The following is a 24,536-nucleotide window of genomic DNA, read 5'->3' as shown; positions in this document are numbered from 1 at the left end:
CTTCGTGGTGTAACTTATAGCACATTCGGCGTGTATTCGAGAGGTCCAGGTTCGAATCTCGGCGAGAGCATGGCTCAATTTACATGTCTCCTGCTTAACACCTAATGACTCCTCTATAAAGTTAGCACAGGAATAATGTTGCTACATCTACTATTAAGGTTATCCGTTTTAGTATGCGTTCAATCTAGCTGCTGATTTACTTACATAGAAACATAAATAAACATACATAAGCACTTCACTGCAAGATATTGAAATCTGAAATATATATATGTATTATTTTATATGATAGAGAGGCTTCTGGGTAAAAAGGAAAGAAGTCATGCAAAAATTAACCGCATAAAATAATGTAACGAAGCATATAAGGAACTGGATTTTGCATTTATTTAATGACAATAAATCATTCAAGGGCTACCTGACGGAATGTGAGGCAATACGTTGGTGTATGACTTTCTAAAGAAATCTAGAACGTATTTACATTATACATGCAAATAATCTCTTGCTCCAGATTCCAAAACGGGTCATACTACATAAAACTTTGTCTTAGCTAATCGGTCGCTCTCTCGTATGCACTCGGTATATAAAGAAATGATGAAGACTTAGTTCCAAATATGAAAACTCCATTCAAATGGTTAAAAAAATATGAAGTTTATTAAAATATTAAGTTTCATTTTTATGAATAATGCTTTTAAAAAGTTATATTTTAGCTTGGTTTCTGTATTTGTTTGAATCAAATCCTGAAACCAGTTTTCGAATCTTCAACCAACCGACGCTCTTGAAACTTTTCACATATGGAGATGCAATGTTATGTAATCTTACACCCAGAAATGTTTCAAATTTTGAATCAGATTTTTTTTTTATTTAGCATTGATATTTTATCTCGTATCTTTATTTTAATAATTTTTCGTTTTTTGTAGCATTAGATAATAAATTGGAAGCTAATAATTCAGATGAAGAGTTTTCGAAATTTTAAAAGTAATTTACCAAATTATGGCGGTTTTTCAAAAATCTTTTTTGTATTACTGCGTTTTTGTTAACAGTGACGGAATTCTGAATAGAGATTTAATCCTTCGTTGTTAGCAACGTTCTTTCGTTGCTAACAACGCTTCGTTATTATCCGTATAATTTTAAGCGGTGGACATCCACGTTGCAGAAGTATTTAAATTTTAGCAGGCATTTAAATTCGGTATTAATTATGTTAACAGATGCGGGACTGGAAGATTTTACCGCTTCTTAAATTTTTACCAAGATGTTTTTCATATTTGTCCCTCGAGTAAAAGGCAACGGGTTAGAGAAATATACATTTGCATTTAGACATCTTTGATTAACTAAGCATTTTTTCAAAGAAATTCACAGTTAATGTTTACCCATTACATTTTAGTTGAAATAAAATAGAGCTTGATATATGATAAAAGGAAGTGCAGTTAGAGAAGAATGAGATTCCAAATTAAAATTTTTACCTTGCACTCTCACAGAAATATACAGGACAATTCCAGAATACCTAACAAAAATGTAATTTTGTTAATTTGGTTGGGTAATTAAAAGATAAGAAAGATGTAGGATAATTAGATTAAGGCAGATTTTTTAACGGAATGTGTATGCCGAAATAGGTTTCTGAGAGGATACAAGGAGATTATTGAGTGGTAGGGAAAAGGGTTTTGCTGGCAAAACTTATCATTTCTGATGCGTATTTCGAGCAGTATGTATTTACGAACAAACATAAAATTCGCTGATACGCATTTTATCTATGCTAAAACACAACAGATAGCTAAAGGAACTATGGAGAATGGCTCCTCCTTTGAGCAGTTGTTCCATTTCTCTCCGGAACCTCGTACATAAAATGCGTAGCGGCAAGCTCTACGCTGGTGCAGCGATGAGCTTGAAATCGGCAAGGGAAGTAAAATTTACACTAGGAATGCTTTTACCTACTGCTCAACAGTACCTTGTACCACCTATAATCTATGATTAACATTAATTTTATTTAACGATTTGCTCTTCAATCGTTGCTTGATATTGATAGTAAGGTGTTCCTTTCGCATTCTCTCTCTCTCTCTCTGTCTTTTTTTTTTTTTTTTTTTTTTTTGTCTTATTGCTAAGTACCCATTTTTGATTTGTATCTATAATTATATTTAGTAGAAACTTAAAACAAAAGTTCTTCCAAACATCTAATTATCTGTTGATGAGGATAATTATAATATATGCATTAAAAATAATATAGTTGTTGCAATACAACCCCCGCCTTCCCCTAAAAGTACCTTGTTACATTTAGTTTAATTCTTTCTTACGGTAAACTTAAATGTGGCATGAGTTTAATTCAGTAAATGGCTTTATCCTAAATTATTTTTTCCTATACATATTATCTTAAATGTAACGACTACAATCATTTAAGTTCATTCAAAAATTGTCAAGTTCTGCAACCGTTTCCTAACTTAAGTTTTGATTTATTATAAATCACAAGAAGTAAGCATGTGTTTTTAGTTTGCTAAATGAAAAACGTCGAACAGGCCTGATTACTGCCTACGTTACAAGGTCCAATCTTGAATCCTTATTTTAGACTGTCCCAAATTTCTCATGATTCTGTGTTTCCCTCGCACAAGACGAAAGTAAGCATAGGGGGATACTGAAAGCGTGCTGTTCTTAGGATTGTGTTAATAGGGATTCGTGAACAATAACTAACATTTATTTTGATTAAAGTGGGTTTACATTTCTTCGAGTGACTTGCAGAAAGGCGTCTCGAACAGAGTTAACAGACCTGTAATCTGTAGATTGTTTACCCCAATCAGAGCTGACTGACAACTCTCCTCCATTTGTTAACAAAATGGATACCGACGCGGCAGTTGCAGTACTTGAAGTCTGCGAAGATAAGCAGTTTCCAACGAATTAGTTTCTGTTTTCAGAAAAAATAGAAGAAAAGGAAATGGATACATGACTGGATAGCTCGCCGTGATATATTAGGAGCATTAAATCAATTTTTAAATGAACTTCGGGGCGAGGATATCCAAAGTTACAAAAACTTTATCAGAATGGGTGAAGGATAGTTTGAAACCTTATGGGAAATGATCACTCTAATTATTCATGAGGGAAAAAAGTTCTTTTGAGATGCTTTGCCGGCAAAATTGAAACTGCAGATATCGCTTCGGTTTCGGCGAGGAGTTACTGCTATAGTCCTCTGCAATATTTCCTGTGCCAAAAGGCACAATCAGTATATTATGTTCAGAAATGTGTGAGGCCTTTTTCTGTGTATGAGGTTGAGCGAAAATTATTAATCTTTTGCTTGAACTCTCCAACTCCAACACCCTCAAATTTTAACATGTTAATAATATCCTCATAAGTCTTCTGTCGGCGATATTTATCTTATTAGTTATGACTCATTAATGACTGATATTTAAATGAAATCCAATTTGTTGTTCAAATGAAAAGGACAATCCCTAAACAAAATTTCAAAATTTTAGATTATATTTTATTAGGTGAAATTGCCCATGAGTAAAAACTAGTTTTTCGGAATTTATATCAACAATATCAAATGTTTGCTTTTTCATTAATTTTTTTAATTGAAAACTGTAGATGAATAAAATATAATTTGTTTTTTGATTAAAGAAAATTCAGAAAGAAATATGTTTAAAATAAATATTTTGAATCCGATAACGTAATTTAATTTTCTTCTATGTTTTTTCTAGACTATCAAAAAACCTAAATTTAGTCTGATCAGTAGTTATATCCACGTTATATTTAGGTATTAGTAAACAATAATCGTAATTTTCAGGTAGTGAAGTATTCCATAACACTTCACAAGATACATACGCACTAAAATATGCTATAGTTTGATTATCCTTCTTGGACACAACGTCGCTGCGAATACTAATTGGAGTTACTGCCCAGATAGATTTTCAACTGGTTCGAAGCCGAAACGGAATCGCTGACTCATCTACTGTACGGAGCCCACCAGCGGCCGAGCGGTAAAGACGCTGAACACTGGTAGTTCGGTCTGAGGTTCGAATCCCGCGAACGGGCTGGCTGCATGGGCGTTTTCGTGGTTTTCCCCATGTGTAACGTGTATACGAGCCAGTTTCCCTTAGAAAGTCCTCCACGAAAGGCATCCCTCCCTTTAGGCAGATAGCCCTTGTGTGCTTTGCCATAATTAAATACACCATCTACTGTACGTTTCTTTTCAGGCGAAGTGAACATTTATATTCTCAAAGAGGTCGTAGCGAGAGGCTCGCTACAAGTCACTTGGAGAAATGTAAACTGGCCTTAACCCTGGGCTAAGCTCAAGTTGCCATTTGTGTTATTCCCGCTGTGTAGAAGGTGATGGAACGTGTGAAAACAACCATGCTGAAATTAAAAACAAAATGTGGGGAACAGTGATACATGGCTAAGTGCACACTACCATTCTTTTAATCTGACTGGTGGCCGAAAATCATTAGGCTCCACGTGCAAATAATTTTCGATAACTTCAAAGAGGTGTTATATTTTAGAGCATATGTTTTTTTGTAACTATTTGACATTAAATGCTTCCCCACTATTTACAGTCAGATTATGGTAATGAATGAAATTAACGATAAGCTTGCAACACATTTTCCCTCCTTCTCATTAGCCCTATAAAGAAATGTGAAACTTTCAAATGGCATAGTCCCTAATTTTTTCCCAATAAGCTTCCATTAGTGCCCCCAAAGGTACTGAAAAAGTGCCACAATGAGCACTACTGCCAACAGAAAACTCCTGAATAAAAACAATTACCCGATAGTCATTTGTATCTTTTAAGATGATAGTAGATAAAAGGTTACCATGACTCAAGTGAATTCAAATTCTGCTTATTTGCATAACAAACTGTGAGGTCAAGAAAGGATTAAAATTCTAGGTCCAGTGCCTGTTGAATTTTTGCACTGAAAATATTTAAGAAAATAATAAGAAAGAGATGAAATGTTTTGGTAGGTTTTGCTGTAAAGACGAAAAAGAATTCAGAGGAAAAAGAATGCATTTGTTTAGGGGGTGCACATGTACCTTCCTGCACTGCATTGGCTACGCCCTTTATGATATATTGCGCTCAGAAGTTTTAAACATTCATAAGAACCGGAAAACTGAATATCTTAATGAATGCTTTCTAAGAATAGCCAAGAAGCATCTTTAAGGCCTCTAAACACTAAAAGTCCCAATACTTACATCTTATAACCATAATTTATTTCTACAGTGATGCCAACAATAAATTACTTGTGATAACCTCGCAGAGTTATGACTTTCTACTCTAATGTTTCTGCAGTTTCAAATGTTTTTATTTAACTTGTTTCTGTATGCCCATTTTTCTGTTTGTTCATTTGTCTGTAATCACTTATTTGAACTCAAATTAGATCTTTTCCTTTTATTTAAAGAAACTAAATCTTTTAATATTAGTGAAACCAAATATTAATGAACTTTTCTAATATTTTTAAGCTGCAGTCATCTTGAATCTATCAGATTAGAGTTTTTAGTTTTTTACGTTTTTTGTACTAACTCAGACTGAAACAATGAATATTTTTACACTGGAGATCCTATTGAATTGGCTATTGTCAAATCCTTATGTTTTTTGGCCTCTTTTAAAAGATTAAGATTTAGAGATTTAAAACTCTGGTTACCAATAGATCCGCCATCCTTCATTCTGGAAGGTCATAGGTTTTCTTTTCTGAATATCAAAACAGTAAAGGAATTGAGAGTATTGTTCTGGCGTATGGAACACTATCACATAATATTTTTAGAAATTTGAAAATGTTGGCATCAGTTTGCCTCTGTTACACCAAAATTTATAATTTTTCCAGATTTCAAGGACGAAGAAATAAAGTTTAGATCTTGAAAACTTAATATCTATTAAAACAAAAATCAATAAAACAAAATATGAAAAACAATTTAAATCAATATTTTTGTATTTTGAGATCTACTAAAATTTTGAAAAAAATTTTAGCAGTTAATCTATTCTAATTGAATGTGTTAATGCTCCATACTTATATTAACCAGAGGCGAAACAGTTAGTTCTTTCTCATTTGAATTGATTTTTGAAAACATTGGGAATACTTGGTAGTCCGTAACATAGATACATTTGAACGAATTTTGGTGTTACAGTTAGTGCTAAATGTAAATTAGTTCTTCGTTAGAGTAAATAAATAAGCGTGCCTCTCTTGAAAAGCAATAATTTGTTTGAAAACAGAAACTAGTCAATGTACATCAAATACATCTTGCAGATTATGGATAAATTGCATAGCCATGTGTGTAAAGTTTATATTAAATGACCCAATTTATTATGAGTTGGATCTATTCTTTCACTTGCCTCTTTCGTTAGTCCTCATAAGAATGCAAATAAATAAATATTTAAGACAAAGTTTTTAAAGGTTTTAGACATAGAGCTTTTTGGAAGCGATGGTGACAGTTTGTATTTTTTCTCGCTTAGTTCTACTAAGTTAGCATTCCGATAGTAATCATTTTGCTAATTAAGTTAAATCACTCCCTTAGGAGTTTGAGCCAACACTTAGATAGACCAGTCATATTGTAGTCTCCGACTATGAATCTGTTTTAATTTGTGTATTCAAGTTTCTGTTATTTTTAATGCCCGCAAATCGCAGAGTTTAATTTGTACGCACAAACTGTGCTTTTTGTTAAATTCAAGATTTAAATAAAAATAAGATTTTGTTTAGTTCAAAATTTAAAACCTTCTTAGGACGTTGTAGTATTGCATAGACGGGGCAATAAATCACTTGTCAGTCTAAGTAGGGTCAAAGAACTTTTAAGTTAGATTTACATAGTAGTTTACTTATTTAATAACACTACTGAGAGAATGAATAAACCCGAGTTAGAAATTTAATAGTTGTAACAATTTATTTATAACCGATGCAAATGAGATATATCCGAGAAACTTTTATTTTCCTTCAATATAGTCACCACCGTCGGTAAATTCACCGCCAGATTTGTTGTCACTGGCAGTGTACAATATATTCAAGTCTTTGAAGATTACAATCATTCAAGACTATTAAGGACCATTCCCACTGGGATTTATCTGAGTTAACGAAGACAATTGACGTAGCCGACCCATCTCCAAAACCAGTTTTTTTCCCCGTAGGGCAGCAAGCTGAAAAATCTGAACTGCAGGCATAGCGGAGCTAGTCGACACATGGAACTGTCTCCGTTAGCTCAGATAAACCCCAGTGGGAACGGACCATTAGTCTCTTGCAGTCTTTTCAACTACTCTCTGTTTTTACTACTTACTCTCTGTCCGCTCTTACTGTATTCCTTACTATACTCTTATTGTGGAACGAGAAAAATTTAATTCTCGAACTATTTGTGAAATTGAATGACCCATGCGTTATCCATCCGTTCTTTCTCAATAGAACGAGTCAAAATCACCAGTTTTACTCATCATGTTACTTTTGACATTTGCTTAAGGTCAGCTTCCAGTAAATATACGTATGCATCTTTACATACGGAGAAGTGAGTCAAGAGCACCACGATATGACTGTCCTTAATTCATCGACACTTTATTACAATTGTAATTGCACATCATTCATATATCATACAGATTATGGTGTATAACAATTAATAAAAAATGCTTGAGGACCTATTTAACAAACAAATTAGCAAACTTCAGCTTTAGATTGATATAAAATTTGTAGATGAATTCTATGCATTTCATGAGAGTAAGTCACAAAACACGCTTCTTCAAGAGCATATTTACTTACATTACATTGTACCCTTAAAATAACTAGTTGGGGGGAAATCAATGAGTAAATAAAAAAAGAACTATTGAAATTACATCATATTTAAAAATTAGGAAAAAAATATAAGAAGAAAAATTGCAAAGTAAGGCCTTCTGAATACTAGACAGTTACAAAGAATTGAGACATACTTATTTCTGCCAAGAGCCTAAATCAACTATTTTGATAGGCTACACGTTCTAGGTTTGAGTGCCTTGAGCAAAAAATTTAAATCGTTAATTAAAATAATTAGAAATTGTTGACAGTGAAACTATCATTTACTCGGTGAAGACGTTTTCGAAATAATTTTAGCAGAACTTGAATATTAAGATGCGAGTTTTTAAGTGCTTCCTTCTCGTAAAATGTGGCGGAATATTTTTATACATTGAACTAAAAATGAAATGAACATTCTTGTGAATCTAATTAAGCTTGAATTCAAGTAATTTTAAAACTTTGCAGCAGGAGACATGAAACCTTCTACGGTACTAGACTCGTATTTTTATAATACACAAAGCGGTTTACTGTTCGTTCCCGTTTTTCCTTTAGCCGTTGCAATTTTAACACTATACACAGAATTTTCTAAGTTGCCGCAACTGGAAATAAAAATTCAGCAACAAAAATGTCATTTCTCGGGAAATAGAACACTTTTTCCCGCTTTCGTCTTATCGAGACTCTCTGACGTTTTACACCAGATGTCGCTCGGGGAGCAAATAAAAAGGTCCAATTTGTTGGAAAATGTAGGAAGAGGTCGCTGAGTGAAAACACGCCTTCTCCCCCTCAAGTTTCTTTCAGGAGGAAATAAGAAATTTTGTTACTTGTATTTTATTTTCTCCCGTCTATTCAGTTCGATGGATTTTTATCTCGGGCTATAACCACTTCAGATATTGTGTCACAGAGAATCTTCTTCACGACAGACTTGTCAGAATCGTGTCCAGTATTAAATATATCATTTTTTAAGTCAAGTAAAATGGATTATTTCTGTCCATTCTTCCCCCCCCCCATCATTCGACGTATGAAATCACGTAATGTTACATTTTCTTACAGCTAGAATAATACTGGTAAATTTTTATCAAAATCACATTAAATCGTAACTTTTGCGAAGTACTTACGATTCTGAAATCAACCATGTGTTAGATGTAAGTTTCATATTTTTATTCTGCTGCAGATGATAAGTTTTTAATCCTTCAGCGGTAATTTAATTTTTGACTTTTACTCTTTGGTTATTTATTTTATGCCTAGTTTCTGTTTTATATAGAAACACGTTTAGAAAATTAAATACAATAATTAATTGTATAAAAATAGAATAGAAAAGAAATTAATTGTATAAATATAAAAACTGCTGTGTTTATTCTGATTAGGCCTTGTAAAATATATTTTCCCTTTTTTTTTTTTCAGATGCAGCATTTTCATCCATGAATAATGTTGTGGCTAAGAAAGTTGAACTCTTAAAATTCTGTACACTTGTTACTGTCTCAAAATTTTAACTTCAAGTCGTGTATAAGCTTGGCAGCTATAGAAATTGATAATTGCCGAACCACAGAACATGACAGAAAAAGGAACCTATCCTTAAATGAATCCCTTATGTACAAATAAGCATATGGCCAGGTCCCTGGTATTTTCAGCTCATTCTGTGAACATATTTATGTGATATTATAAAGAATTATGGCATTCTTCTCGTGCATGCGGTTATGGGAAAAGTAATTCATGCATCCTTCTAGCAATCTGGAGGATTCACAGCTCGATTCTCAGCGAGAACATTTTTAATTTTTCCCATGTCTAGCTCCAATAATCTAATAGGACAGTGATGCCCGGATAAAAAGTATTACTAGCAATAAATCATTACCAATTTGGATATGGACTTGTCAGATCGAGTTTTCCCGTTCCCCCTATTCAGCGACGTTATTCCGTTCGTGTCCCTTAGTTATTTTGTAGGGGATTATTTTAATTTTCTAATGGTTATTTTAATTTTGAAACTCTTTCCTTCACTTCTTATTTCCCACCTACAATTCCATTCCAGAATGAGTTTTCAGTATAGGGCTTTATGTAAATGAGGTAGAACCAGTATTTAATGGGAAGATTCAGTCGCTTCCGAAGAAGAGTTCAGAAGTTCTTAGTAGAGTTCTTAGTGTTCTGCCTTCTGGCCGCGTCGTTGCTTTAAACCAATCTTACTACGTTCGGCCGTATTCCTACGTACCTGTTAGTAATCGCCTGTGAGGTTTAATTAAGAGACAACTCAGTTAGTTATTTCTATGCAGCTTCGGCTAAATTTTAGTTACTTAGCATTAGTTTAGCTTCTTATTTTAACTGGAAAATTAAACTGGAAGCTTTTCTGTAAGTTGAAGAGGGACCGGCTGTAAATTTTCTTAAGTTAAATAAAAGGGTGTTTTAACTCTTCTTTGGTTTTTGTTTAGCAGTTTTAAGAAGAACAGCAATTATTCGCGGCACTCTTCTCAAGTTCTAGTTCCCAAGGACACTCAATTTAACTAGAACATAATAACGTAATAGTTAGCAAACTAGAAGATATGTAGCCGGATCATCGTATATTTTCACTTTCTCCTCACTGTAAAAGCTATAATCCTTGCACAATAGAATGTCTGTTACTCGGATTTTTCTTTGGGTCCGGATAACTGACAGAATCATCTAAAATCAACTGAAAATCGACATAAGTAATTTAACGTAAAATTAAGCTAATAGAATAGAAAAGAAATTAATTGTACAACTAAGGACCTATTTTTTATTTTTATTTTCTTGAGTCAGATTACACAAAAAGAGATAAAACGCGGAAGTACGAGAAGAACGGAGACCTTTCGGAATACGCAGAATCAGCCAGTTTCTTGCAAACGATTTCATTGACAAGCCGTTCTTACTCAGTAATAAATTTGTGAAAGCTTAATTGATCATACAGTTCATGATTTTAGCAAAGTTAAGCGAAATGGGATTGCAGGAGTTTGTGAGGTATGCCATAAGGAGCAGTTTGAAGATGTCATCAAAGTTTAGTTTTTGATTTTCTATTATTTCAAAAAAGTGACAACCTGAAAAAGAATAATATGGTAAAACGCAAAATGTATACGTCAGTAACGCGGCCATCTGAAGATTGTCAATAAGACAAGCAATATCCGTTCAGAGTTATTCCTAATAACTATTTCTTCTAAGCAAGCGTCTTCCATTCAGAATTATTTTTAGTAACTATTCCTTCATGCTTTTGCTATGTGCATGCGATAGTCCGGATCAGATAATTCTGAAAGAGATTTCTACTTCACAACAAATTCTAGCAAGAGTAAATCTTTGAAAGTATGATTCATAACTGAAAACAAATACACATTTCTCATTATCAATGATTTTTATATGGCTGATTGCCAAACCGGAAAAATGAATCCTATGAAGTTTCCGACAGCTATTTTCATAGGAATTACTGAATGGAGAATATTAACTTATGCCGCAATTTAAGTAATCACTGTTTTCTATTTGTTGCCTCTCTCTGAACGAGTAATTGCTTCTTACCTGGACAATTACTTGAACTGGACGAAGCTGCCATTTTTCTAAGTATAAAATAAGAACTAGTATATTATAGCCTTTGATACATCAAAGACCTGCTGTCTAGGTAAAAAAAATATATCATTAGACAAGCACTAATAATTGACCTCGTTTGAATTTCGATATGTATTTTATTTCTGTTAAATAAGTTTTAATATTGGAAGGTATTACCTCATACTTCTGAATATTTAAACTTTACACTCTGTTGATAAAATCAGAAATCATTCAGAGTTTCCAACTGGAAGTATATACGCTGGCTTGAAATCTCGGGTTCTGTTTTTATCTATTTTTATCAAGTGCTTCAGTTTCATTGTTTGCCTCCTGTATCTTAAGGAGATCATGCAGTCTATCTTTATATATTCTTCTACAGTTTTATGATCTAGTAGTAGATTTAGGAGGTATTTTTGCAGAAACATCTTAGTTTATCTAACATATAAATTAAGATTGATCGGACCATAATCTAATTGCACACTTCATTAATGAGCCCGTTAGTTGATTTATACGAATATTATGTGTAAAATAGATTATAATGCCTAAGTTTAGAACAGCTAAGAAAAAACAAGATTATAGATTTTTGGGTAGTTCCACTTGAATAAAATTTTATTTCATTGTTTTATTTTAGTTGGAATAAAAAAGAACAGTGTATTTAGGCAGATAAGAATGATTTCATTATTTAATATTGACAAAAAGTATTTTAAGGAGAGGAAAAATATTTTAACTGGATAATTTTTATTTTAATAAAATACATTAAATAAAAAACACAATTTCCTCATATACATTGCAATCAATACATAGTTTGCCTTATTTGGCCTATTAACAGCCCAGTTACTCAGATTCGTGGGAATGAATTGCAGTTCCATGTAATCTGAATACTTTAAGTTATGTGGAATATTCAACTTCTATAAATGCTTAAATCTATCTGTTGTAAACTCTGTATTTCATATCTTTTACTCTATAAAATATAAATTTTATAAAACTGGAAATTCACAGCATTGTTTAAATCAGTATAATAGTTAATTAATATTATTGTAAATTTTTCCTTTCGCGTGACTGCATTTCTTTGTAAGCTTGTCTGTTAAGAGTAGTCTGGTCGACGAAAAAGGCGTCAACTTTAGGAGGTAATTGCATTGCAGTCAAATTTATTTCTAAATTTTCTTCTCACGTTTTCGAATAAGAAACGTGAAAACTCAGCTGTGCCTTCACCGTCATTTAAACCATCGATCTTTCATTTGTCAGGTGGATGTGTTAACCAATTATGTCAAGTAAATTCCTTATGAGTCGAACTCCATGAATGTAAGCTAAGAATTTTATCTTTTCAGTTCAGAGTAAGTTGTCCTCACCAATACGTAGTTATGTATTAGCTATGATTGCCAGGAGAAGCAGTTGAATTCAGTTGCCTTTGTATTGTAAATATAAATGGCAATAATACATAAGTAAGATATATTTTAATTTTATATAGCAATTATTTTAATTTTGAAACCCTTTCCTTTCATTCTTGTTTCTCACTTACAACTCCCTACCAGAATGAGTTTTTAGAATCGCGTTGAATGCAAATGAGTAAGCAGTATTTAAGGGAGGTTCAACTTACTTCGTAAGAGAGAGTTAGGAATCCTGAGTAGCGCGTGTTTGCCTTCAGTCTCTCTTGAAAGTCTAAGTCTACTAAGTCTCTCTTAAAGCTGTTACGCTCGGCCGTATATTACGTGTCTTTTGATATTCGCCAGCTAGTTTAAGTTCAGGGCCAACTACGTTAGATACTTGTGTTAGTTTCGGCTAAGTCTCTCTTAGTTAGTTATAGTTTAGTTCTTATTTCTTATTCTCAGTCTGAGCCCGAGTGGAGGCTTTGTTGTAAGCCCGAGAAAGGGGCCAACTGTTATTTTTACTTGAGTGATATAAAGGGTATTTTAACCTCTCTTGAGTCTACATCTTTAGTTATTTGAACTCAGCGATAAGTGGTTAAACATTTCACTAGGTTCCTCCACATTTACTTTGGACAAAAAGAGTGAGGAACCCTTCACATATTTTTGTTCATAGTTCACTTCCGTGTGGTTTTCCCTTAAAACGCTTATTTCTTTATGTATTTGTGTGGCGATAGCTTAACTATGCGAAATATAGGTTATTTAACTAACTTTTAAGAAGTACAGGTCAAACAGAATTAATTAACGGAAAATATGAAACAAACATAATGTGAGATAGTAAATAAACTTAACTTTCAATACATCTTGATAAAAGTTAGATTTACTGTAGTTAAGGAATAGTTAATGCTACATAACTTCTAGCTTAATCGTACGCTCTGTTTACGCTCATAGTGTCTGAAGATGGCCTTAGTACTATTGCCTTCGCTCGTGACGTCACATGAGGGGAGAACCCCTTTGGATTCGGCCTTCTTCCATCAAGATGGCCTTGCATAGTTCCTCGGGAAGCAGAATTTATACTGCGTAGGTGCATATGTGAATCTAAGCCGCGATTGGTTAATTTTACTTTTAGTTACCTTTTTCAAGCAGTGCTATATAATTTGGAATGATCTCAAATTTGGGAGAACGGATGAATTTAGGTGGAAGAGCAGCAATTATTTTTTTAAAGCAGATATCGTATTTTGTTATATCTTACATGCATATTTATATATATATAAATATATATATATATATATAGTACTTTTGGTGCGGCTGATTGCAACAGAACGGAAGGTGATACATATTATATCAGTCCCATATACAACATTTCAGCGTTATGAGGCTCTTGGTTTTGAGTTATGCGAGATACATACATATGTACGTAAGTACAGGCGTCACGAAAAAATCTCTTCGGAATCCATTTTAAATAAATTTTTCAATCCGTTTTGGGAAGCAAAAAGTTCTTTATTTTATCCGTACGTACAGATGGTATGAAAAACATTATTTAAATGGATCGAGAGGTGGTATTTAATGGTCAAAATGGCTATTTTCGTTGAAGTATGATACCCGAAAGATTTGCGATTACAGTACTTCCTTTACTTCGTACAAAGAAGAAAAAAAATAGACCTATTCCTATGGTTAAGATTTTAACTATGATTAACCATGTAAAGGGTTACTGAATTGCCTGTTTTGTCTTTGCCACGCAGGATTCATGTTTATGCGGTGAGGTGAATTTCTCCGAATTTTGGATGGTTGTTGTACATTCGTACTTATATTTCCTAAGGTATTAGAATTATAAAGCTAAAATACATTTACTTTCGAAAAATGATTCTTTTACAACATACTTCTTTGATATCATATCTGGAACTCATTCTTTGAGATGTGTCCTATTTTAACGTGTATTTCAGATTCTCCGTGCTGGAAAATGTACGATTCTTGTGCCAGCTCGGAAATAAGTAAGAAGTTGCAATTAGAGGTTAAATGATTACTGGTTGACAAGAAGGACTAGCAATTTCAGTTTTGGCCAGAGATATTCTGAAACTGGGAGCAATTCATAAGAGGAAGCATTGTTGTGAATAACATCTGTTAGTTATCTGTAAAATTGAGATTTGATATCAAAATATATAATTAATATGAACTTTCCTTTGCTGCGATCTTTGGCGAATCTGCTGACTTCTAAGTAGCTGGTACTCATTCTCTGGGCAAGTACAAAAAGAAAGATCCTACTTCTGTTGTGATTTAATTAAGCAATTGAGAATCTTTCTCGAAAGCTGTGAGATCTCTTTAGTTTGCATCTATAGAGTCAGTGCCCCGTGAACATACTTGAGACAATGTACTGATGGAGCTGGTTCATTTACTATGACAGCATTTATTGGTATCTGTTCAACAGCAATTATTCCTTCGTTAGTTTGATGTACTTGAAATGTACAGTTGTAGAGATATTAGGTGTATTTTTGGAAGCAGACAAGATGAAAAATGAGTAACGCCTTCGTCTGCCAGACTGCAGATCACCACACTACGAAGGCATGCTAAGAAGCCCGGAGAAATAACTTATGTACTCCCCCTTTTAAAAAGCAACTGGGGGTTTTAAGGAACCCAATCGCCAAATCCTGGGTGTGGAGAATCATCATCTGCCACCCTTTTAGCTCGGGCGCCACTGTAGAGACATTAGGTATTTTTAAAGCAAGAGTGATGAAAATGAGTAACGTCTTCGCCAGAAATTGAATCACGGACCTCTCGAATACGCGCTCAGTGTGTAGACCACTACACTACGAAAGCATGCTAAGAAGGCCGGATAAATACCTTATACAGTAACGATAAAGTGTTAAATTTTATTATCATTTCATATCACTAGTCCAGCGGTCGGGGAACCGGGGTAAATTACCCCAAATGGGATAAAAATGAAATTTTTGGGGGTAAAAATGAAACTTTTGTGAGTAAAAAGTATATATTTTAAATTTGCTATTTTATAAACCTGTTAGTATTTTTTTCAACTTAAACAATTTAGCGACATATACAGGCCACGCCGTCTCACTCCCCACCACTAGAGTGTTCTCGAGTTATATCTTTGCGCAGTAAAGCACAGCTCCGGCTACCTGCTCAGTCCGTGCCATGCCGTCAAGATACAAATACATTGACGAGTCAGAGAGCGAGTTTTTACTAGTTGCTGACAAGACCACCATTTTATCATTAATCATCGATATATCGATCAAGGTAAGCCGCAATTTGAAAATTTAATTCAAGTATATTACAACTATTATTTTCTGTCTCCCTTCAGATGGCAGCAAATAGAAAAAGAACATACCAAGACGAATTCCTTAATTACGGTTTTACACAAATAGAAGACAATGGTACAATGAAACCACAGTGTGTTGTATGTATGAAGGTACTGACTTCAGAATCTTTCAAAAAATGTCAATTGAAGAAACATTTAGATAATTTGCATTCACACCTGTCTTCCAAACCGCGAGAATACTTTTCAAATTTAGAAATATCTGTTAAAAGACAAAGATTGAATAGCAACTTGTTTGGTACATTTGATCAGCGTTCAGCTTCAAGGGCTTTGAACCAGGCTTTGAAGTAGCCTGATTGATTGCTCGAAATAAGAAACCATACACTATTGGTGAAGATTTGGTTAAACCAGCTGCTGTAAAAATGGCAGAGATTATGTGTGGTCAAAAAGAAGCGAAGAAACTGAATTCAGTGCCCTTGTCTGCGAGAATTGTGAAAGAACGAATTTCTATATTAGCAGAAAATGGGAAGGAACAGGTTATTTTCGCATTAAAACAGGCTAAATATTTTGCTATTCAGCTTGATGAGACAACTGATTTTAGTAGCAATTCACAGCTAATGGTATATGTTCGCTACAAAGGTGCAGATAATTTTGAAGAGGAATTGCTGTTTTGTTCTCCTCTCGAGTTGAGATCTCGTGGAATTGATGTCTACAATAAAGTAAATGAATACTTCAATGCGCAAAGTTTAAAATGGGAAAACTTTATTTCTGTATCTTTGGATGGAGGTCCAGCTATGCTGTGTCATATTAATGGTTTTTCGGCTTTCGTAAAAAAAAATAACCCAAATATTGAAGTTACTCACTGTATGATCCATCGCCAGGCCCTTATGGTAAAATATTTAGAACCTACACTGGAAGCCGTCATGCATGATGTCATCAAGATTGTAAATTTTATCAAGGGACATGCACTAAACACGCTGCTATTTCGTGAATTATGCCAGGACGGTGAAGCTGAATATACGACCTACTTTCTTATACAGAAGTAAGGTGGCTCTCTCGCGGAAATGTACTAAATCGAGTATGGACTCTCAAAACTGAAGTCGAAATTTTTATGGTTGATCAAAAAAATATTCTCACAGATAAGTTTAAAAACTCTTCCTGGGTTGCATATCTCGCCTATTTAGCGGACATTTTTGAGAGTATAAATATATTAAACAAATAATTGCAAGGAAAGAATATTAGTATCATTTCAGCGAGAGAAATAGTGTCAGCGTTTGGATTAAAGCTGCAATATTGGAGACCGAAAGTAGAACAGAACAAGATAGCTTCTTTTTCAAGGTTAGTTTTGTTTTTGGAAGATTGAAAAAATATTACTTTTGCTGACATCAAGGATACAATTGTAAGACATCTTATCAAACTCAGAAAGCGGTTTTCAGATTACTTTCCAGATCTTGATACACGTACTGTCAGTTGGATTGTAGATCCTTTTAAATGTGAAATTGCTATGATACCAGAATAACCTTCAGGTTTGGCAGAAGCAATTCTTGAACTTCGATCTAATACTGAAGCACGTATTCAATTTGAGAGTAAACCAAATCTGTCGTCTTTTTGGATGTCAAAAGCTGCAAAGGCTTTCAAAATTGCACATGAAGAGGCGGTTAAAAAATTGCTGCCATTTGGAACAACATGTTTGTGCGAACAAGGCTTTTCCACTCTAATGAACATAAAAATGAAGAACAGAAATCGATTAAACGCCGAAGACTGTATTCAAATCGCTCTTACATCAAAAAGTCCCAATTTTGAAGCAATTGTATCGAACATGAAACAACATCATTTCTCCAAAACGTGAAGGAAGAATGTTTTCAATTATTCTTTTTTTTCTAATTTTTCAATTCTAATTTTTGTTTGTACCACCATTATTATTATTATTATTATGATTTGTTACAGTACCCCAAATTGTCAACCCTCAATTGTAGCCCAATGGGTTTCAATTTGTTATATATATTACTTTTCAAAATTATAATGGGGGGCTATAATATGAAAAGATGCTAAAAAGAGGCGATTTCTTTTTTTCTTTTTCTTTTTTTTTCTCTTCGCCATGGGGTAATATCAACTTACACAAAAATATTTTGGGTTAATGATTAAAAAAGTTCTCCGACCGCTGCACTAGTCGGTCGTTTTGTTCGTCGCTTCGACATCTTCTGAGTAATTGTGAAACGTGTGAAGGATAGAAAAGTACAACATGTTTTGGCCACAGCTGCCTTCAGTATTTCTCAGCCATCTCTTGGATATCTGCCCAAACATAGGTATAACTTAATGTTCATGTGCTGCCCAATAATCATTACTTTTTACAAATCATAAAATTCCTGGCTTAGAATAATCATGTGTATCGGAGAAAGTGCATGACATAATTTAATAAAGAAATTTCAGGAAAAAAGGACTAACCTAACTGAACTGATAAATCATAATGAATCTGCTCCATATGTTTGTTCTCTTGTGCACTAAGTCCGCAAACACTTTAATTTTACCACGTTTCTTATGAATAATGATATGAAGTTAATACTACAAATTTTCTAGGAATTTTAAAATATGAAATATCGATCTTCTAAGGAGAGAATCACAAATATTATTCCTGGAGAAAACAATAATTTTGAAGCTGAACTTATCGGGATTCTAAATAATAACACGACTGGAAAATGGAATAACAAGAAGATTACTGAGATTCCTTTCAACAGCAGCATATTAGAATAAAATTATTTTTTTGAATATTTTCGGTGACAAAAGTAAAGAGATCTTTATTAATGGTAAACAGGCTTTCAAATTTTTGAGTTTCTAATTAAGAACAGTTTTTAAAGAACGAAAATTAAAGGTTCAAAATGCAGTTGTAGAAAGAAGTCATTTCTTGATAAATGAATGGTATGATTTGATTTGGGAATGAGGTAAGCAGAAAACAGTTTCCGATAAGCCGGAATATTGAAATTAAATTTATGGATTATTATTTAAATAACAAAGAATGGAAAGAAACTGAGGAAGAATAATGGCAGTCACCCATATCATTATGAGAATACAATGACATCATAAATAAGTTGACTGGAAACGGAGAAAAGTCTTTTTCAAAAAATAATTTAGTTTCAAAATCTTTCAATGAAAGGAATATTTTCATATCTTTTCAGTCATATCAATTTAATTCCATTTAGAGACATTAATTTTATTAGAAACAAAATGCAGTAAGTTACTTCAGTTACTTGATGGTCGATAATTCTAAATTTTTAATTAGTTTACTTTAATTGTAATTCAGTCAGCACTATGGGGATATTTTCATATATAGAAGCCAATGATTTCATAGTTGGAAGCCAACTTGAGTATTTAATTAATCCGTCAGCTGGATTCAAAGTATGCATCTTCTAGTGATAGTTAGACGTGCTAACCGTTTACATCACAAAAGCACGCATGGGGAAATGCGAACTTCATTTTCCATCAATCGAATTTTTTGCTACACCCGTTCATTTCAGCTTATCGAAACTCGCCTTTCTAATAGATATAGAGATAGTAAGAAAGACTAATTCCTGAATTTCAATAGAAAAGAAACAGCATTCTCGAAGTTTGACGGCCGCTAGACATTTTAATGCTTTATCACATGCAGCATAAGTAAACAATGATTTGGCGTTAAAAGAAAAATCATATTATTGGAAGAAAAATATATCTGAATTTATTTCAAATGACTGTTTTATATTATAAGTATTGCTAAAAAGAAATTTAAAAATATTATGAGTAAGTTATTTGGTTATTGATAATGAGCACTCCCTTAAATATAAAAGGAAGAGAATGGGAGTTTGGAGAATTTTAGGAAAGACTTTTGCATTGTGTTATATTTTAATGTAAATGGTTTGTATATTGCCATTAGTGATTAATTTAATAAAGTATTTTAGTATTCTGAAACGATTTACCAACAAATTAAACTTCAGAGTCTGAATAGCAGTGATGCCTTTAACTTCTTACAAATACAGTTTTTATGTGTAAAAAATTTACGATTACGATTATGATTTGACAACCTTTATCAAATGTAGCACTTTTGAAGATATTTTTATGAAGTAATATAATTCGCGACGTGTTTAAATTGTTAAATGTTCTGCGAAGGAAAGAATTTAAGATTATCCCCTATTCGATCAAAATCTTTTCATCTCCTTGACTGTGGTTTCGCAAGATATAGAAGGCGGAGCCACAACATATATCGAAAATCGTTCAAGAAAATATCGGCATTTCTCTGCTTTCCAATATGTTTTTCAGTATGAAAGCAAAAACATGTCAACTACAAACTTTTACGAGGAACGCGTAGTTTAGAGCAGTATGATAAGCAGAAATTTTTATGACAACGCGTAGTTTAGGCAGCAGAAGAATATTTTTATTTTGGATATCCAATGTCTTCATGAAAATAACACACGGGGTTAAAGTTAAATACATATTTTCAAAACGGCATTTATTTTGCATACGCGATTATTATATGTAGCAATTGAAAATATCAAACGTTTTGATGAATTAGAAAGTGCATATAGGACGTTTCAAACTACTCTTATTCTAAAGAAACCAAAAATTACCAACAGTAGTTGGTGCAAATGAAGTAATACGTTTACTACTATATTTGTGAGGCATTGTAATGATTTATACCTATTAACATTTGGAATTCATATTCAAATCTTAGCTACTAATCTTCTAGTAGTCGCACTGGCTGACAGCGAAGTAGGGAGAAATTCAGTGAGTGAGTTAATAGATTAGGCAGAAGGAAAATTATTCGATAATCACAAATGGCAATTAAGAATTATATCTATTGAAATATGATTGATGCTCACGTAACTAAAATTTCATGTGTTTTTTGTGTCGAACGATACTTGCGCGACTGAAAGCAAGCAGGGCAGAAAAAGCGAGAACTAAAAATTAACTTACTAGCAAATTAATATGATAGTTACAAGTCTAACTGAATAGGTTTATGTTGGAGTTAGTTATCAGAAATTTTAGTTGTGCAATAAAATTATTGAAACAGACTTTCACTTAGATGCTGACAAAAAATAACTCTGAAACTCCGAGTCTTGAAAACCTGCGTCTATGACATTTTTAAGCGATTTTTTTCTAATACTTTAGAGGTACACACATTATAGAGTGTTAACGAGCGATCTTATTTTATTATACATAAAAATAATGAAGTTTGAAATACATTTCAATTCAGGATTTCAAATACCTACGTTTATTGAAAAATTGCACTAATCGCGATTCAATTTATACGAAATTAATTTTGCGAAAGTTGCTGAATTCCGAGAAAACAAAGTATTAAATATTTTTATAACGTATAAAATATTTTGGCAGAACATCCCAAATAGATTTCTTCCATTTTCTGTCGAAGTGAGACCATTGAGACCAATAATTTATTTTCACGTTACTGCAGCAGAGTATTTCTAAACCTCGGAAATTTATGATCATTTGTTTCGTTTTAAGTTTGAAATATTTTAGTGTTTTATTATACTACTATGGATACAACAATGAAAGAAACTGTTGTTTTAGGTTGCTTTTTATCTCAGTGAAGAATTATAAACCAGCTGACATACCAAAGAGTTTCTTGTTGAGCTGGGGTTTTTGAAATTGTAATAACATAGCTGCCAGTAAATATTGCGAGAAAAAAATCCACAAAATAGTGAAGTAATACATTGAAGTATATGAAGTATATATATATATATATAGAGAGAGAGGGGGGGGAGGTAAATGAATCTGCAATTCACGCTTCTACTTAATTTTGTTATATGTGTCAATTTCTGCCTTTAATTACCAAAAATAATTATCATAAGTCATTTGCAATAGTTTCGAATAGTTCGAATAAATGGCACTTTATTATATTTAAGTTAAAGCTGAAATTTAGAAGGGAAATATTTTAATAGAGAGTCAATGTGTTAGTTAAACAACTTGTAGAGTCATGAGGGATTTTTGGATGCTGGAGACGTTAAAGTATGCAATGCCCTAGCCGGGACTCGATCCCTGAACGCCACGAAGATCCCTGGACTCGATTCCAATTAAACCAAGAAGGCACGCAGAAAAGAGGGAGAAAATACCTTATAATCTTAACATTAATACATTTATATTATCACAAAGCAATAGCTACTTCTGAAAAGATCGTCACTCTGGTTAGGGTCTTAATCAATTTTCTTTGTTATGGATTTGTCTTCTGCTCAGTCCAATCATAAAGCTGCGAGTTACATACTCTAAAAAATGCATTTTTAAGTGAACTAATTAAAAAATATATTGTTATAAGCATTAAAAAAAGTTTTACCTCTTGTTGCGAAACATCTTTTCGTAATTGTCTCGGGAACAATGCTTTACTGGAAGAGATGAACTTCTTCAGAAAACAAAAAGTAGAGGCTTTTTGCGTCGTCTTTATTTTATTTTTTTACGGTGCACCGCACAAACTCGAATCTCATTTTCGAAGAAGTGAAAGAAGAGGGTCGGTAAGACGTTGGAGGAGAGTTAGGGAAGGTTGGAAAACGCCGACGGCACACCGAGAAAAGAGGTGAAGGGAGCGCGGAGAGGTCCAAAAATCAATGGCCAGCATCCGCAGCGCTTGTAGCCAACTCGCTGTACCTTCAGTTCCTCCTGCGAGGGCTTTGCTGAGTGTCATGCCACTCTGCTGTTGCCTGTCTCGCACAGATTTGTGTTAGAACAACACTTCGCGACGTGCGAGCTGTTCCCCCTTGTCTCCTTCCTCTTGCTGTCCTGCTTCGCTCTTAGTTGAAAAGCGTGATGATGTCCAGCTGGTCGGCGAAAGTCTTGGAGATGGACAACAGGGCACATTTTGCAGAACTATGTATCTAATTCCAAGGGTCCACTCATAAACAGAATGGAGTGAGAATTCCTGCTCGGACCTTATCTTGTAAAGGTAAATCTTTTCCTGTCTGTCAATGTTATTCTAAAATTCGGTATATAAAAGTAACTAACTCCTATCAAAGATGTGGAAATAAGTAAAAAAGAACTTCTTTGAACTTCTTTACTTTAGTCACTTCATGACCAAAAATGTATTTACTTCTTATGCTTATGATCTTTCTGTATAGCGTGAAATTTCCAGAAAAAGACTAAAGTTTTATTATTGTTTAAAGTAACTTATATAAACTTTAGTTTTGTTTCCTACTTTGATTAATTTTAATATTTTTTATTAAATAAACCCCATTTAAACAGTATTATTTTATGTCATTCATTTAAAAGCTTTGAAGAGTTAATTTTGCTTGAGGTACACGTGATCTTTCTTCCATTATAAACAATTCCATTTTTATTTTCGTGCAAATTTGTTTATTAATTAGTCCTAATAAGTGAGAGTTCAATGCAGATAAAATTGGTAAATAATTTAAAATTCTTTTTTGGCAAAATATTACTGAGACAGTCTTTTAGGAAATTTTACTTCAGTTTTCCAACTGCCATTATCAGTTATTATAAAAGCAGCAAAGCCTCTTTTGTGAACTTATCTTAAACCAATTACCCAATGCAGCAGCAAAATTTGAAAGCGATATTATAATTACAGATGTCCTATAAGTTTTAGTCGTTTCTTAAAAATATATCAATTTAGGACTAGTCAGCCAACGTTTTTATGAAAACTGACTTAATTATGATTATGTAATACGTAACGAATATAAAATTAAAATTAGTACTCGAAAACTGAAGAAAGTTTCGAGAAGTGTAACTCATTTTCCACGAATTGTTTTTTGTCATATTCTCAAGTAACTTTAAAGTAAGGCAGTTATACTCTCAAATCCTGTTGCAAATGAAATTACGAAGATTCTGATTACCATCAGAATCTTTACTAGTATGTATACAAGAAAGATAAGTCACCAGTTTTAGTACATATTTCAGATCCACCATCGCTTTCCTTATCTTACGATTATTTGATTTTGTTGAAAGGATCCTTTTATAGTACTGATAATTTTTGTTTACATTTTTCGGAGTAAAATACCTCGAATATACGCGGACTAGAGGCTCCGCATAGAACGTTGACAACTTAAAACTACAATTTTTAATTGTTTGTTGTTGATTAGAAGACTTAATTATATCAGTATAAGGAGTCGATAATTTAAAACAAAATAAACTAGAGGAAAGAAAACTTTTTAGAGCCGAAAATCGTAAAGAGAAGAAAATACATCTGAAGTATTAAACTATGTATATTCATTAGTATCATTTTGTCATCCGTATTTGTCAACATTTGAACCAAGCTGCCTTATATGATACAAAACTGTCTGTTTAAAAATTATAAAATTAATAGGATACATATGACTAAATGCTGTTCTTTTAAGCCTATGCATTAGTGAATTTTCATAAGCGTTATCAGACTTTAGTCCCATGCAGTCATATCCATGACAGTCCTGACTGCAACTGTGTTGTTTTTGAATTAAAATTATTGTTACTTTCAGACATAAAAAGAATAGAAACCTTTCTTAAACTATTATGACTTTTCTTTGTCTCTTGAAAGTAGGTTGCAACAAAATTAGAAGCACTTTTTATGGGACTTTTAGAGTTATATAAAATTAATGGTGCCGGTAGTAAACACGATAAAAAGTAATCGAACACAATAAGGCATTTTGAAAGGCGTCCTCAATTTACAGGACAAATTAAGTTTTCAAGCGGCTATAACCAGAAACATATTTA

The 24,536-nt window shown here is 33.1% G+C and overlaps 1 protein-coding gene and 1 long non-coding RNA gene across 2 annotated transcripts in view; one reads left to right on the top strand and one right to left on the bottom strand.

Annotated features, from left to right (window-relative positions):
* LOC118191408 (uncharacterized) overlaps positions 1-22,354 on the bottom strand; it is a 74,711-nt gene extending 52,357 nt beyond the window's left edge. Inside the window, exon 1 of the long non-coding RNA XR_004758587.2 lies at positions 22,180-22,354. This is a non-coding gene — a long non-coding RNA (uncharacterized LOC118191408). The remainder of the gene's footprint in view (positions 1-22,179) is intronic.
* Positions 22,355-22,515: 161 nt separating this feature from the next.
* Positions 22,516-24,536, top strand: part of Corin (corin serine peptidase) — a 154,808-nt gene continuing 152,787 nt past the window's right edge. Inside the window, exon 1 of the mRNA XM_035362204.2 lies at positions 22,516-22,782. The gene's annotated coding sequence lies outside the window, so the exon portion shown is untranslated. The remainder of the gene's footprint in view (positions 22,783-24,536) is intronic.

The sequence above is a fragment of the Stegodyphus dumicola genome, chromosome 2, assembly GCF_044657685.1.
Source record: "Stegodyphus dumicola isolate Sdum_Otavi_A_Nest chromosome 2, ASM4465768v1".
Classification (NCBI taxonomy): Eukaryota; Metazoa; Arthropoda; class Arachnida; order Araneae; family Eresidae; genus Stegodyphus; species Stegodyphus dumicola.
Note: the sequence above shows the minus strand (reverse complement) of the source record. Positions and strands in the feature narration are given on the sequence as shown.